Source organism: Rhinolophus sinicus, linkage group LG02, assembly GCF_036562045.2.
Source record: "Rhinolophus sinicus isolate RSC01 linkage group LG02, ASM3656204v1, whole genome shotgun sequence".
Classification (NCBI taxonomy): Eukaryota; Metazoa; Chordata; class Mammalia; order Chiroptera; family Rhinolophidae; genus Rhinolophus; species Rhinolophus sinicus.
In genome coordinates, this window is record NC_133752.1 from 167,532,500 (window position 1) to 167,546,325 (window position 13,826).

Genomic DNA, 13,826 nt, shown 5'->3' on the forward strand with positions numbered 1-13,826 from the left:
TTAAATCAAAGTTGGTACTCAATGTTCCAACTGTATAGAAGAAGGAATTAAGAAGATAAAGGAAAGACGTACTTCTTACAGGTAGAGAAAACACACTTGTAAAGCACAGAACAGGGAAATAACATGATGATGTCCAAGAATTTTACTCTCTTTTAGAGAGAGGGGGATGGGATGGTGTTAGTAGAAAACTAAGAGTCAGAAAATAACAGGCCTTGTATCCTTTTCTTGAGAGTTAAACAGTGACACAATCAAGTTTAGGTTGTAGTCTAATCATTCTGTTATGAGTGTAGACCTAGATTTAAAGGGATAATTAGGGCCACGTGTGTATGTTATCCACTGCACAACTCCAGGGGGCATCCCTCATGCAAGTTACCTTGTGAATGGCTCTCCTTGGAGTTGTACAAGATATTGTCCTGGTGTCAGAAGTTGGCAGAAGATAATCCAATATCAATCCTCAATGCTCTTTCCCTGTCTTTCAATTCCAGTATTCAGTACCTTTATAGTTTTGCCCTTAAATCTTCATGAAGCATTATTCTCATTGTGCTTCATTTGTACTAATTAATAAGTGATTGATATCAATAAAAATGTAAGCTTCCACAATTTAAAAATGAACGAGCAAGGCATAGTAACATAAAATTTTCAGCTCTAACTCTAGAATTTCAGGCAAAAGTGAGACTAAAGAGATTATTTTAGGCACTGAAATCCATTTACCATCGACTGAATTTTCTTTAAGTCAATGATATAATAACATGGACATTCGTCACATCACCTGGAAATTGTTTTAAAAACAAGATTCCTATCTCCATCTTAAACATTGTCAAAGAGAATCTCTGATAAGCTACTTAGATGATGCAGAATGAATATTGTTAATCCATGGTAATGACTGCTTCAAAATTGATCCCCATGGGGAAGTGATCATTCTACTCTGTACAGAATACAGGCTAGATCTGAGCTTGAAACTTAGGGTATGTCTATATTTTAAAATGAAGAGAACAATTACAGGACTCTTCTCTGAGGCACACTCATTTAGGAGACTGAGATTTTAGCATCTTGGAATATTCTCATCATTGTGCAGAAACAATCAGGAAACACATTATGAAGGCAGCTCCTCTACTCTAATAGAAATTTTACTACAGAACCATAATTTAAACAACCTCATATTCAGGAACACCATTATTTTTTATTTCCAAATTAATTTGAATTGTCAGCAATGTCCTCCTCATATTCAGTCAAAATCTGAATCTGACTCCACTTGTGTTCTATACATTTGTCCAAATAGTATCTTATGGACTATAGAAAAAGAAAGAAAAGAAAGAACAGAAAGAACAGAAGGAAAGGAAAGGGAAGGGAAGGAAAGGAAAGGAAAGGAAAGGGAAGGAAAGGAAAGGAAAGGAAGGAAGGAAGGAAAGGGAAGGAAGGAAGGAAGGAAGGAAGGAAGGAAGGAAGGAAGGAAGGAAGGAAGGAAGGAAGGAAGGAAGGAAGGAAGGAAGGAAGGAAAGGGAAGGGAGGAAAGAAGGAAGGAAGGAAGGAAGGGAGGGAGGAAGGAAGGAAGGAAGGAAGGAAGGAAGGAAGGAAGGAAGGAAAGGAAAGGAAAGGAAAGGAAAGGAAAGGAAAGGAAAGGAAAGGAAAGGAAAGGAAAGGAAAGGAAAGGAAAGGAAAGGAAAGGAAAGGAAAGGAAAGGAAAGGAAAGGAAAGAAGAAAGAAACCTCATACCCCTTCTATATCCTAAAAATTTTGATGACTCAAGCTCAAGAAAGTACATCTTTTTCTCACACTGTTTCTAACCATGCTGCTCTTCTGTGTGAGTGCATCAACTTTTAAAAACCTTTCTTGAAATCTGACATTCAGAAATGAATGAAACAATGCAGGTGTCATCGGGCCAGTGCCGGTTGTATTGAATTAATCCTTCTGCTCTGTATGCCATAACTACTCCTGCTAGTGAAGCCCAAGGTTGAACTGGTTGTTAGAAAAGCCACATAATATTGGGTTTGAATCAACCCAAATCTTTAAACCTTACTTTTTGTTTCTTCATTTGCTTATAAACAAGTATGCAGGCCTTTTCCATACTGGAATTTTATTAAAATTTTGGTGCAAAATTTTATTTCCTTCTTTTCAGTTTAGTCTTGTCAGTTTAGTATTTTAACTGGAGTTAAATGAGAATACATTCTATATCCTTATTCTGTCATTTGCATATTAGTTACATATCCCATTTTAACGCTAAAATGTAAGTGTACATTCTTTTGTCTATATTAGTCATTGACAAAAATGTTAAATAGCGTGGTGACATAATGGGTTCTATACTTCTTGTTTTATTCTTTGATTCTACTCTGAGAAACCTATTCTGTTTATGCAAATATGACAACCCTTATAAGGTTATGAAAGAGAGATGAATATACTATCTGTAACCCTAACTTCCACAAAAATGATTAAATTAACTTTAAAAAGAAAAATATATAGAACACCTTTGTCTTTTAAGCTACTAAAATAGCCATTATATATTTATATGTAATGTATGGAAAGAAACACTTTTAGAAGATATTGTAACAATAAATAATATAATAATGTCAGTTTCCAATTTTCCAGTTTCTTTACATGAAGTTGATATTAAGAAGTCGGTCTGGTAACCATTACAAAGATGATTCCCTAAAATATGATTTCAAAAAATTTTGTCTGGTTAACAAAGCTAATCTATTTGGAATAAAATATATAATGTTAATAAAATTTCTCACAATTCTTTTCTTAATATCTTCAAAGAGATATTAAGATTTTCTATTTTTAATATGGGGCATGCTTATGACTACCCTCATGTGTTTGTGTTAGCCCATATCTAGATACATAATTGTTAATAAAGGAGCCATACACCGTAATACATTTGAAACGGTATTACAGAAGATATTATTCGAATACATATCTATCAATATTCTCTGCTTAAAAATACAAACAAAAAAACAAACAAAAATTATATCTTGGCTGTCTCCATGAATACCAAATCTTTTCCATATTTCTTTCCATATTCTCTAATTCTTTTCCATACTCTCTAAACTAATGTTTCCATATTCTGTATATTTCCACATGGTCAAACATCATGAAATAAATTTAATTAAACACATATTGACTAATGAGTAAAAAGTATACATTATGAAGTATTAGTAAAAAGTAAAAATATTAGTAAAAAGAATAAGAATAAGAACACATCTAAGGAATCATCATCAACTAACAAAAAATCTGGATCAAATATAACATGATGTTAATATTTGTTAAATCTAAGTGTGTGTACATGGTTTTTGTACACTGTTCACTGTACTTTGCTGCCTGTCTGAAATATTTTATAATATAAAAAAGGGAGAAAGTCTTCAACTATCTAATATTTAAGGTAACATAACATCTCTAATGTTCTAACCATGCACATATGTATAATACACTGTTCATTCTGAGAAAATAAATTTCTATACTATATCTAGCAATTAAAATCGTCAGTGACCACCAATACATACAATGATGAAAATCGAATTTCCTTTAAATATTTGGAATTCAGAGACATTAGTTATATTCCTATTATTCCTTATTAGTATATGATAAAAATTCACTCCATATAAGAATAGTTAATATTTTAAAGTAGCTAATAATGTCCATAAAGCCTTTGTAAGAGAACGTAACAATAAGTGCTATCGTTTTTATTGAAAGTAATTCTAAGTGCTTTTTTCTTTTTTGCTATTAATATAAGAATTTATAAAAAGGAAATAACATTCTTAATAAAATGAAAGGTTTCCCTTATTCATTCATAGGCACAGAAACCAGCTGAATTCTAACGTAGTATATATAATATAATCTTAGTGATACATTTAAACCTATATTGCTATTTAAAGCAGAGATTAACATTACTTATTTCAAGATTGCACTGAATTTAGTAGCAATCTGTACCATAAGAATAAAAAATTAAAAATAATGTTTTTAAAGGCAATTATCATGTGAAGTTAAAATAATGCATTTTCCTCTCCTGTCTTTTTCCATAAACAAAAGCCACCGTGCCAAGATCAAAACATAAAAAAATGGTAAAATTATATATTTTTCTTCATTTTGAACAGAAATAGCAATGCCAAGTTCAGTTTGTTCCATTGGTTGTAAGCCAAATAAACGGCAAAAATAGTGAAAAGCCTGGTCCCATCATGTGTCATAAGTTTCTATTAATGTTCTTATGTAAATTTCAGATCTTTGTGCTGAGTGAGACACCGTCACTCTTGCACTTGAAAAGTCCACGTCATAAGAGCAAAAGGAAAACGAAGAAGGGACAGAGGAGCCACATTGGCCTTGTTCCTAAACTGAAAGGTATATATTTAAATTCTATCTTCTCTTTAATTCATATCAACATAAGTTTTCCTTGTACCCTAATGTCAGCATACAATTCAAGTAATAAAATACCACCCTACAATATGGCCTCATAGACATTAAAATGAGGGGATCTCGACTTACCTGTATGCTTTGAAATAAAGACGCTCACAGGCAGAGGAATAACATAAATAAAACAAAAGACTTTTGACCTTCTTATTTATGCTTTAGAAATAATTTCACTAAATCCTAGAGGGTTGCTATATTGTATTAGGAATTAATAGAAATTTCCTCAAGATACACTGGTTCAACAAAACTCACGTGAATAAACTAAACTCTAAATTTATAAATTCTAACATGTTTTCATTTATTTTAGAAATATATATTAAAAAAAACTACTGTGTTGGATTGCCACCATCAACATAAAATTGTACTGACTGCTGGAATCATACTATTTAGCAAAACTTATTTAAAGTCACGCCATATTTCTACATCGAAAACTTACCTAGGATTAGATTTCACAAACTTACTTGGTGAATTGAAATGCTTTTCAAAAATCATACAAAGGCCAAAAAATATAATAAACACGCATCATATTCTGCCACATTTTTGAAGTACCAGAGGAGAATTGTCAACAATGTAGGGCAGCGAGTCCATAATGCTGACTAGGGATACTGACCAGTAAAACTGGGTTTACGACATAGGAAACCCCCAAATCATGATGCCCAAAAATCAAAGGGCTTTTTACGTATGTTTCTAACCTTCTCAACATGACTGCAATGGCCATGTCTTTATCTTGCCTCATAAAATGATCTTTCTCTATTTATTAATCTTTTTTCCCTTGGGTCTCTTCTTTTTTCACTCCTCTACTGATAATCCTTTGAAAACTAGAGCTTTTACATCTGTTTGCATTTCTTCATCTTCCTGACTGATCAAATTGGTTTACTTTTGAAATGTCTACGCCATCTGTTTGTCTCCCCCACAATATCCTTCTGAGATTTTTCTTTTTCTCCCAAATCTTTTTTCTTTAACTGATTTTTACATGTGTATCACTGATGTGCAAACAACATTCTGTAGACTTGGGGTTAAAATGATTTGAAAAGAACATAGTTACACAATTCTAAAATGGAAATAGTAGTAGAGATCCAAGTGTAAACCATCTCCCAGAAGTACTTAACCATAGGGACTCAATTCAGCAAGTGATGTATTTTGATTCAAGTTTGATAACCTGCAGATTTCCAATGAGAAGACTCTAACTTGTAACAAAGAATTTTCCAGGAATTGGTCATTGCATAAAGGCTTCACCACAAAAACAAAAACAAAACAGAAACAGAAAAAGCCTCTATGATCTGGAAATTCCAACCTGAGAAGAAGCTTCATCTTTGTGACTTTTGAGATAATTTCAGTTCACCAATATCTCTAACGTTGTTCCAGAATTTTGCTTTATAATTATTAGCACCATTCCTTAGATTTACTAATTTTTACACAATGGCGACATTCTATACAAAAATGGGACAATCACTTAATGCTGAGAATGGAACTGTCAAGCAATCTTCATTCTTTAATGTAAAAGTTTGTAAAAAATCAGCAGCTTTAATGACAATATAAAACCATGTGGGGAATGCTATTAAGTAACCTCTTAGTGTGCCCCTAGAAAGCAAGTAAAGAAAACTTCCTATACCATAAATAAGATTGTTACATGTATGGTGGCCAAGACATGGAAACAACCAAAGTCTCCTTCGATAGATGATTGGATAAAGAAGATATGGTATATGTACACACAATAGAACACCATTCTGCCATAAGAAAAGATGAAATAGTACCATTTGCAACAACATGGATGGATCTTGAAATTATTATGCTAAGCAAAATAAGCCAGACAGTAAAAGTCAAGAACCAAATGATTTTACTAATATGTGCTATATAAAACTGAAAACAACAAAAGAACAAGACAAACAAATGAAGAAAAAACCTCACAGATACAGACAATACTTTAGTGGTTACCAGAGGGTAAGAGGGGAAGGGGGTGGTAGATGAGGATAAAGGGGGTCAAATATATGGTGAAAGAGAACCGACTATGGATGGTGAACACACAATGTTATATATAGATGATGAATTAAGAATTGTATACCTGAAATCTATGTAATTTTACTAACAATTGTCACACCAATAAACTTTAAATTAAAAAAAATTGTTACATGTTAAAAATGCACATTTTTACATATAACCTGGTTATGTATTACTAAGAAGTTAAATAAAAACATTCACTATCTTCAAATTTCTATGAATTGTACAAAGAAGATACCAAATACCTGTATTTTAGTACACCAAAGCAGATGTCCACACTCACCTTAAAAGAACAACCATTTCCTATTTCCATTGCCTTAATTCACCCCTTGTAGCTAACTGGCCTCCTAACTGCCCTAGGACCCTCTTCACCTCATTGCACCTTCATCTACCACTCTATTTGATGGTTTGTTCTGCTAAATATATCCTAGCCTTAAATTTTTGTCTCCTATGAAAATCCAATGATATTCAGCACAATCATTTTTCATCAGTTTTATCTCTAAGTAGAATAAAAATTTTAAAATCCACCCCCTAAACTTTCCTTTTAGAGTATGTTTTTATAATTAATAAAGAATAAGATCTTACTCTATGTCACAGATAGCATAAAATCACCCAGCATGCAATAAAAATTATATCCTTTTGTCAGATATTAAAATTCAAAGATAAAATTAACAGCTCTCAAGTTGGCATATCTTTCTTCTGTTATTCTAGCAAGAGGAAGGCAAAACTTTAGAGCTGCAAGATTAGTTTCCAGAATGTCTATATTTAGTTTATAAGAACTTAAATGAAAAACAATTTAAATGCAAAATACTTGCATTAATTAATTATTGTGCTTAATGTTTACACCAAACTATCAAATATATATATATGTATATATATACACACACATATATATACATATATATATATATATATATATATATATATATATATATATATAAAACAAAATTACATATATATAACAAAAGCTGAAAATGCAAAAGTGGGCAGAAACAATCTGTGGCTAAAGTGTTAGGTATTATTACTGTTTTTATTTCTTTCAATGTATATTTCTTTGCATTTAGGAAATTTGACTGTTGCTTAATCTATTTATAGCTCCTGCATACAAACACCTGTCATCTATAGCTGCTTATTTCATTACTTTGTTTTGCTTCATATAACTCACTAGAAGCTTCTGATTTGTCAAATGCAAGCATAAGGCTGTGCATGTGACATGTGAATGATGCCCACAAACCCCAAGATAAGAGGGTCCTTCAGTGAATACTAAACAACATGCTTCCTAATCTATAAACAGAGGGCAGGGTGAGCATAAATGCCAACGGCAACTTTCCCTTTTATTTCTGTGGATTTGTTTGACTCCTACACATTGATGCCCTTTTAGAGAGACCAGTGTCTTTCATAAAGAGTGACTTATTCGAGGTCATCCATCAGTTCACCAGAAACACACGTTCTGTGAAACAACTGCCTGGGTAGAGCCACATTCTCTCTCAGGCTGCTCTTCTGAATCACTTGAATGCTTAAAGTGTGGAAAGAGGACATTATTTTCCTCCTAGTTTTCTAGGACATGATTCTACTGTGAGTAAACTACCTCACAAAAAAATGAATATGCTCTTTAAAAGTACTGTTTGGTAGACGTAAAGTGGAACCCGAAAGCTTAAAAGCATAACTGCTTGAAGAAGCATTTTCCTATTTTCCTGCAAAACTGTCAAAATTAATCAGTAAATATTTATGTATTATCTTCCATGTGAATGGCAAAGAGATCATGCTGTAATCTCAGTGGTTCTCAACCAGAAGCAATTTTGCCTCCAAGGGGACACTTGGCAATGTCTGGAGACATTATTCTATCACAACTGGAGAATGGGGAGTTTGCTACTGGCATCTACTGGGGAGAGACCAGAGATGCTCCAGGAGTAATAAACCACTGGGTTCAGTTGTTAAAGAGAAACACCATTTTCCCCTCTCAGAGAACAAAGACAAACGTCTCTGCATCTTTTTAACACAGTGGAGGCTGTGGACATTTTTAAAAATACCCCTACTAGGACAAATTTTCAAAGACTGTGTCATATAACTTTTGTCAATGCAAATTAAAGACATAACACTAAAATGTAACTTGATAAATGCAATTTCACAGAATGAGAGGTGTAGGGTAAAACCAATTGTCAAATACGGTAGATCTGCCTAACTGGTAAAATTTAAAACACCTAGAGGAGGATTTAATGGACAAGATGAGTATACCCATCTTTGTTTTGTTTCTTGCAACATACCAGAAATTTCTGATTTAAAAAACAAACAAACATAAGGCAGTGCAAGTGTCATGTGAATGGTGTCCACAGTCCCCAAGATAAAAGGGTCATTCAATAAGTTTTAAACAAGCACGTCCTTTCATGCCACTGTTGTATGAAATGACAAGGCCACTGCTAAGATGTGTAGAGCCCAGACAAATATTTGGTGTGTGGTCTCTGTCCATATAAACAAAATTCAAACAAATCTCATAACACAACAACAACAAAAATACACACAAAAAAACTTTCCTTGGAGAGTTGCCAAAAAATGAAATTATTATTTTAATAATTTCTAAGTCAGTGGTAACAGATGTTAGGTTAACATATGAGTATGAAAAAGGAGTATGAAGTAGGAGAAGAAACTGCAAGTAAAAGCACTGTTTTCTGAAAAAGTAGCACCAGCAGCCAGCTTCATCTAGGGCATGACTTATCCTTTGTTAACACACTGGGCATTTGGGACATGTGATAATGGACTCCCAATTTGCTCACATTAATCCCTTGGAATAAATTCTTGAGAATCTGGATGGTTGTTTTTCTAAAATGTATTAAATGGAGTTAATTTTAATAAATTTATGTGGCATTATTCCAGGTAAGTCTGGAAGCCATTTAAATTACTCTTCACATCCTCTTATTAGAAACAAATTATTTAACCCAGAAAGAATTGATTTGTCACCAAATTAGACTACTAGAAGGCAAATCCTTAAATTCATCAACTTCAGAAGCTATTATCAACAGACCCATTCTCTTGAATACCCAGGTAGACAAGATACTGAAGTATAACAACTTCCCATTGAAATTCATCCTTGAGATTTGAAACAGTGCTGCAAAAGCTAACCTAGGTTGATGCTTCTTATTCTAGAAGTTTTATAATTTGAAGACTCCAGTATGTGGCAGACAATTAAAGCCATGCTACTAAATCAGAAACAGATCGTTTTTAAGCATACCGACAGCCTAGCGCACCTACAGCTTTTTTCCCATCAGAATACTGGACTATCTTCCGGTATTGTACATAAAATACTTCAATTATTTAGAAACATACAAACTAGAATTTCATTGTCTAAAGGAATACTTCAATCATGTGAAGACTAGAGAGATTACACAAAAACAACTGTTTCTTCAATAAGAAGTTTTAGTTTTAGCTGGTAAGGCCTGGCTAGTATAGTAGTCAGTAAATTATCTAAAATATACTAAATGATTTATTGATGATAGCCATTCTGACTGGAGTGAAGTGGTATCTCATTGTGGTTTCTATTCGCATTTCTCTAATGATTAGTGAGGTAGGGGGTCAGACGGGCACATGTCTTGTTAGGGAGACCACTTCATGGACGGTGTAGATGCTTGACCACTGCACTGTACACCTGAAGCTGAAGCTGAATAATACTGTATGGCAACTATAATTTTATATATATGTATATATATATATATAGTCATGGGATATGGAGTGCAGCATAGGGAATAAAGTCATTGGAATTGTAATAGATATATACGATGCCAGAGGGGCAATAGATATGGGGAGGGAGGTTATCATTTTGTGAGGGGTTAAGTGTCTATTACATTGTTTTGTACACTTGAAACTAAAAATATATACATATATATTTATATATACACATACATACACTAAATGACTAAAGAACCTGCTAGTTGATAAATAAGGTCCTCTGGTTCCTAGTATATTGAAATGTTAGGAAGTTTACAAAGTCACAAAATTGAAATAATCTTTTCCCACAAAGTACCTCAACAAAGAGATAAGTAAATTATTGACTTCTTGGAATCCCACCACCACCACCGCCACAACCACTTTGAAGCTTTTCATAGGAGAGCAATTTTCTATTGCCTTCCTCAACTTCCCATTGGAAAACTTTTCTTCAAGAATTTAAAAGAAAAAACAACACACACAGACACACATACACACAATTGCCTTCTGAGAATTTCATCCCCTGACTTCATTTGGTATTATAGGGAATGCTGCCAGATAAAGGAGTTCTGCATGCTGTTGGAAGTTTATTTATCTTTTAGCATCTTCCCTAATTTGGATGATCTATTATTTCAGAGAACATACTTAAAAAAAAAATAAAAAAAGGAGAAAGAAAAATCAGCCAGAAAGCTGTGAGTGAACTGACAAATTATGTCATAAAAGTATCAAGAATAAAGTAAATAAATCAACTTACATTAAAATCTTGCTGAGTCCAAAGAGGCATATTCAATTAAATGTTGGAATTAAGTGAAGCAAGATGTACATTTTTCTAAATGATAAACATTTGATATGATAGGTACACCTTCTTATCTTCTGTGATAATGCACGTATGATGCAATTTTGAAAGACTAAGTCAAATTTGAGAAAAATCTCTTATTTAGTAAGCATGTACGGGGGAAGCGAGGAGAAGCTTGTTCCATCCTGATAGTGATTAATGCCCTCAATACTAGCTAATTGTTTTTCTTTATCCTCTGAACTAAGGCTGACTTTAAATAAAATTATATGCTTCTTGAAGGCCAAAGCTGTTTGGTTCATTTTTTGACTCCTCAAAGGCTCAAAAACTGCCTGAGATACACTGGTGTTTTTTAAATCAAAGTAAAATAGGTTAAAATTTGACTTGCAGTCCACCCCCTCACATCAGCAATCTGCCAAGAAAATTGAAGTCATTAGGCTCACAGTATTCCTTTCACTTTGTAATATCCGTGCCTATTTCTTCTGTCTTGTACTGATATCTCCACTTTCTTTCCAAAGCTGCTTCGTTTGTGCTTTTTGGTGGATCTATCAGCAGTTCATTTGAGAACATGGTCAGTTTTTCTGAACTAGAGTGAGTGGTGGGCTTTGGGGTGGGGGCTGGTAGATTATGAGAAAGACACATGAATAGGTGCCACTTTGGAAGAAAGTGCATTCCCTTCCCCAAACCACACTATTTTCCCAGTCCCTAAACAGGTCACTACTGAGAATTTTCAGGGTTTTCTTCTCTACACTGATACTTTTTCTCTGCCATTAATAATTATGAAGACATGCATCTCACCTTAGCATAAAAATAAATTACGCTCACTTCTGCTGCCACCTATTTCTTAATCCTACCTTTCTTTTAAAACAAAACTCCCCCAAGAAACCTTTCTACTATCTTACACTATTCACTTAATTTTTATATTCTGCTTCCCACCACTTCTTGATCAAAACTGCATTCTCATAGTTCACTAATGTCCTGCTAATCACTAAATCCAAAGGCATTTCCCATGTTTGTTTTCTTTTCTTGAACCTTTGTGTGTGGTCTCTGCCCTCTTCTCGGTGTAACTTGATGGTACACTAGTTTTGATTCTGCCTCATTTCTCCTTCAACTGGTGTCTAGTGAGACGATGTTCATGCTTTAACTCTCTCCCCAGGCTCCTCCCAGCTCTCACACTAAGTCTTCTCCAAGAAACAGCCTTTCTGCTGTTTTCCTCTTTTAATGTTATTATTCCAGGATCTATCTACTGATGTAGTTCAATTAACATATGTGTATGATTAGTATTCCTGAATTGGCATCTTCTGCTCTAATGTGGCTGCAGAGCATAAGAACAGGACATCAAGTATTTCTCTGAAATTCCCTTCTGGCATTGTCATCTTCACTTCTCACTTAATACTGCTACACTAAACACATCATCTTTTCTGTAAACTGGTCTGTGTTCACAGCACTAATCCTTCAAGTACTGTTTCAAACTCTTGATACCCCTTTCTTCCTCTTCATATCAAATCAACATTCTTTGAATTATTCCTTCACAGAAGTTCCTGCAACAGTCCCTAGCTAGTAAGTGTTTATAAAGCAGTTATAAAGAAAATTTACATACATCCAAGTGTGTCCCACTACTGCCAGTTTAGACGTTTTACTCAAGCTTTTTCATCCACCTTTCCCTTTTTGCACTTCTGAAACTGTACCCATCCTTGATAGCTCACCTCAGATACCATCAAATCTAAGTACTTCCCAGTTCTTCTAGGGATAAATAAATACCCTGTCCCACCTATCACAGTTTGTTTGTATATTTAACATTATACCGAACAGTCTGCCTTATATGCCAATTATATAGTCAAGAATTGCTCTATCTCCAACTAAAACATGTGAGCTCTTGGAAAGCAGTAATCTTGTCATTCACGTTTCCTTTAAAGTTAGACCAACCGCAGTGCTGTCACATAGTAAGCACTTGAAACCTCTCTTCAGTGAAACTCAACTGAGATGGAATTTGAGGAAGGCTTTGGAGTATTGGTAAAATATTAAGAGATCTGTGTTCAAATGCAGTCTGTCTGAAATTCCTTTTGAGTGGTTGAAAGGTTTTAGACATATTGTCCAAGGAAATAACAGTAAGATAAGAAGGGATAAATTAATGATCTAAAACATACATAGAGTGTCTTTTTTTTTTTTCTAATAGGGATTAGAATTAGATACGAGGTTATTACTTAATGTTTAATTTCTTTATCTGAAATTTCCCCAAAAACCTTTTTTGTTGTAGTTGTCATTTTTATTTTTTGGTGTGTATTTTGCTTTTTTCCCTTGATAATTTTTATATGACTTGAATCAAAGTGAGATAAAGGTATATTACATTTGGAACACTTATTTAGCTAGTTGAGAGGTCTATGATAGACCTCAATGCTGATAATAGTATTTCATGCAAGAATGTTCTAATGTTTCTGCTTTTCAGAACCACCTTAACCTTTCAAATATATTCAAATGTTATTTATGAACATATTTGTGTGTGTGTGTGTGTGTGTGTGTGTGTGTGTGTGTGTAGAATTCTGAAGTTTTCTAGGTATGTGCAATATGTTGAATTTTTAAAATTTTCATTCTGGGATTTTTATGTTTAAAGTTAATATAAACTATGTACTTATTTATAACAAATTTTTTCAATTTATATTGATAGAGTGACCAATCCAAACCTGATGATAAATTATACTCAAATAGGTCATATGTGGAGTAAATATTACATATTTGAAACAATAATTTTTTTAATATATAACTACATTACTTGAAGGGATATGTCCTCAGAAAGTTACTTGGCATGTTTTGAATATCAAAATGCATTTGGTGACAATAATCAGAAACCATGGAATTTCTTACCTGTGCTCATCTTTACTTTTAATTGGTTTAGAATCACAAAGTATTTACCATATATTAATTTCATCATTTCATTATTGATCGT

General features: G+C 33.4%; 1 protein-coding gene across 2 annotated transcripts in view; it reads right to left on the bottom strand.

The window, feature by feature from the left end:
- Positions 1-13,826, bottom strand: part of PDE3A (phosphodiesterase 3A) — a 279,950-nt gene that overhangs the window by 96,397 nt on the left and 169,727 nt on the right. The window lies entirely within an intron of this gene.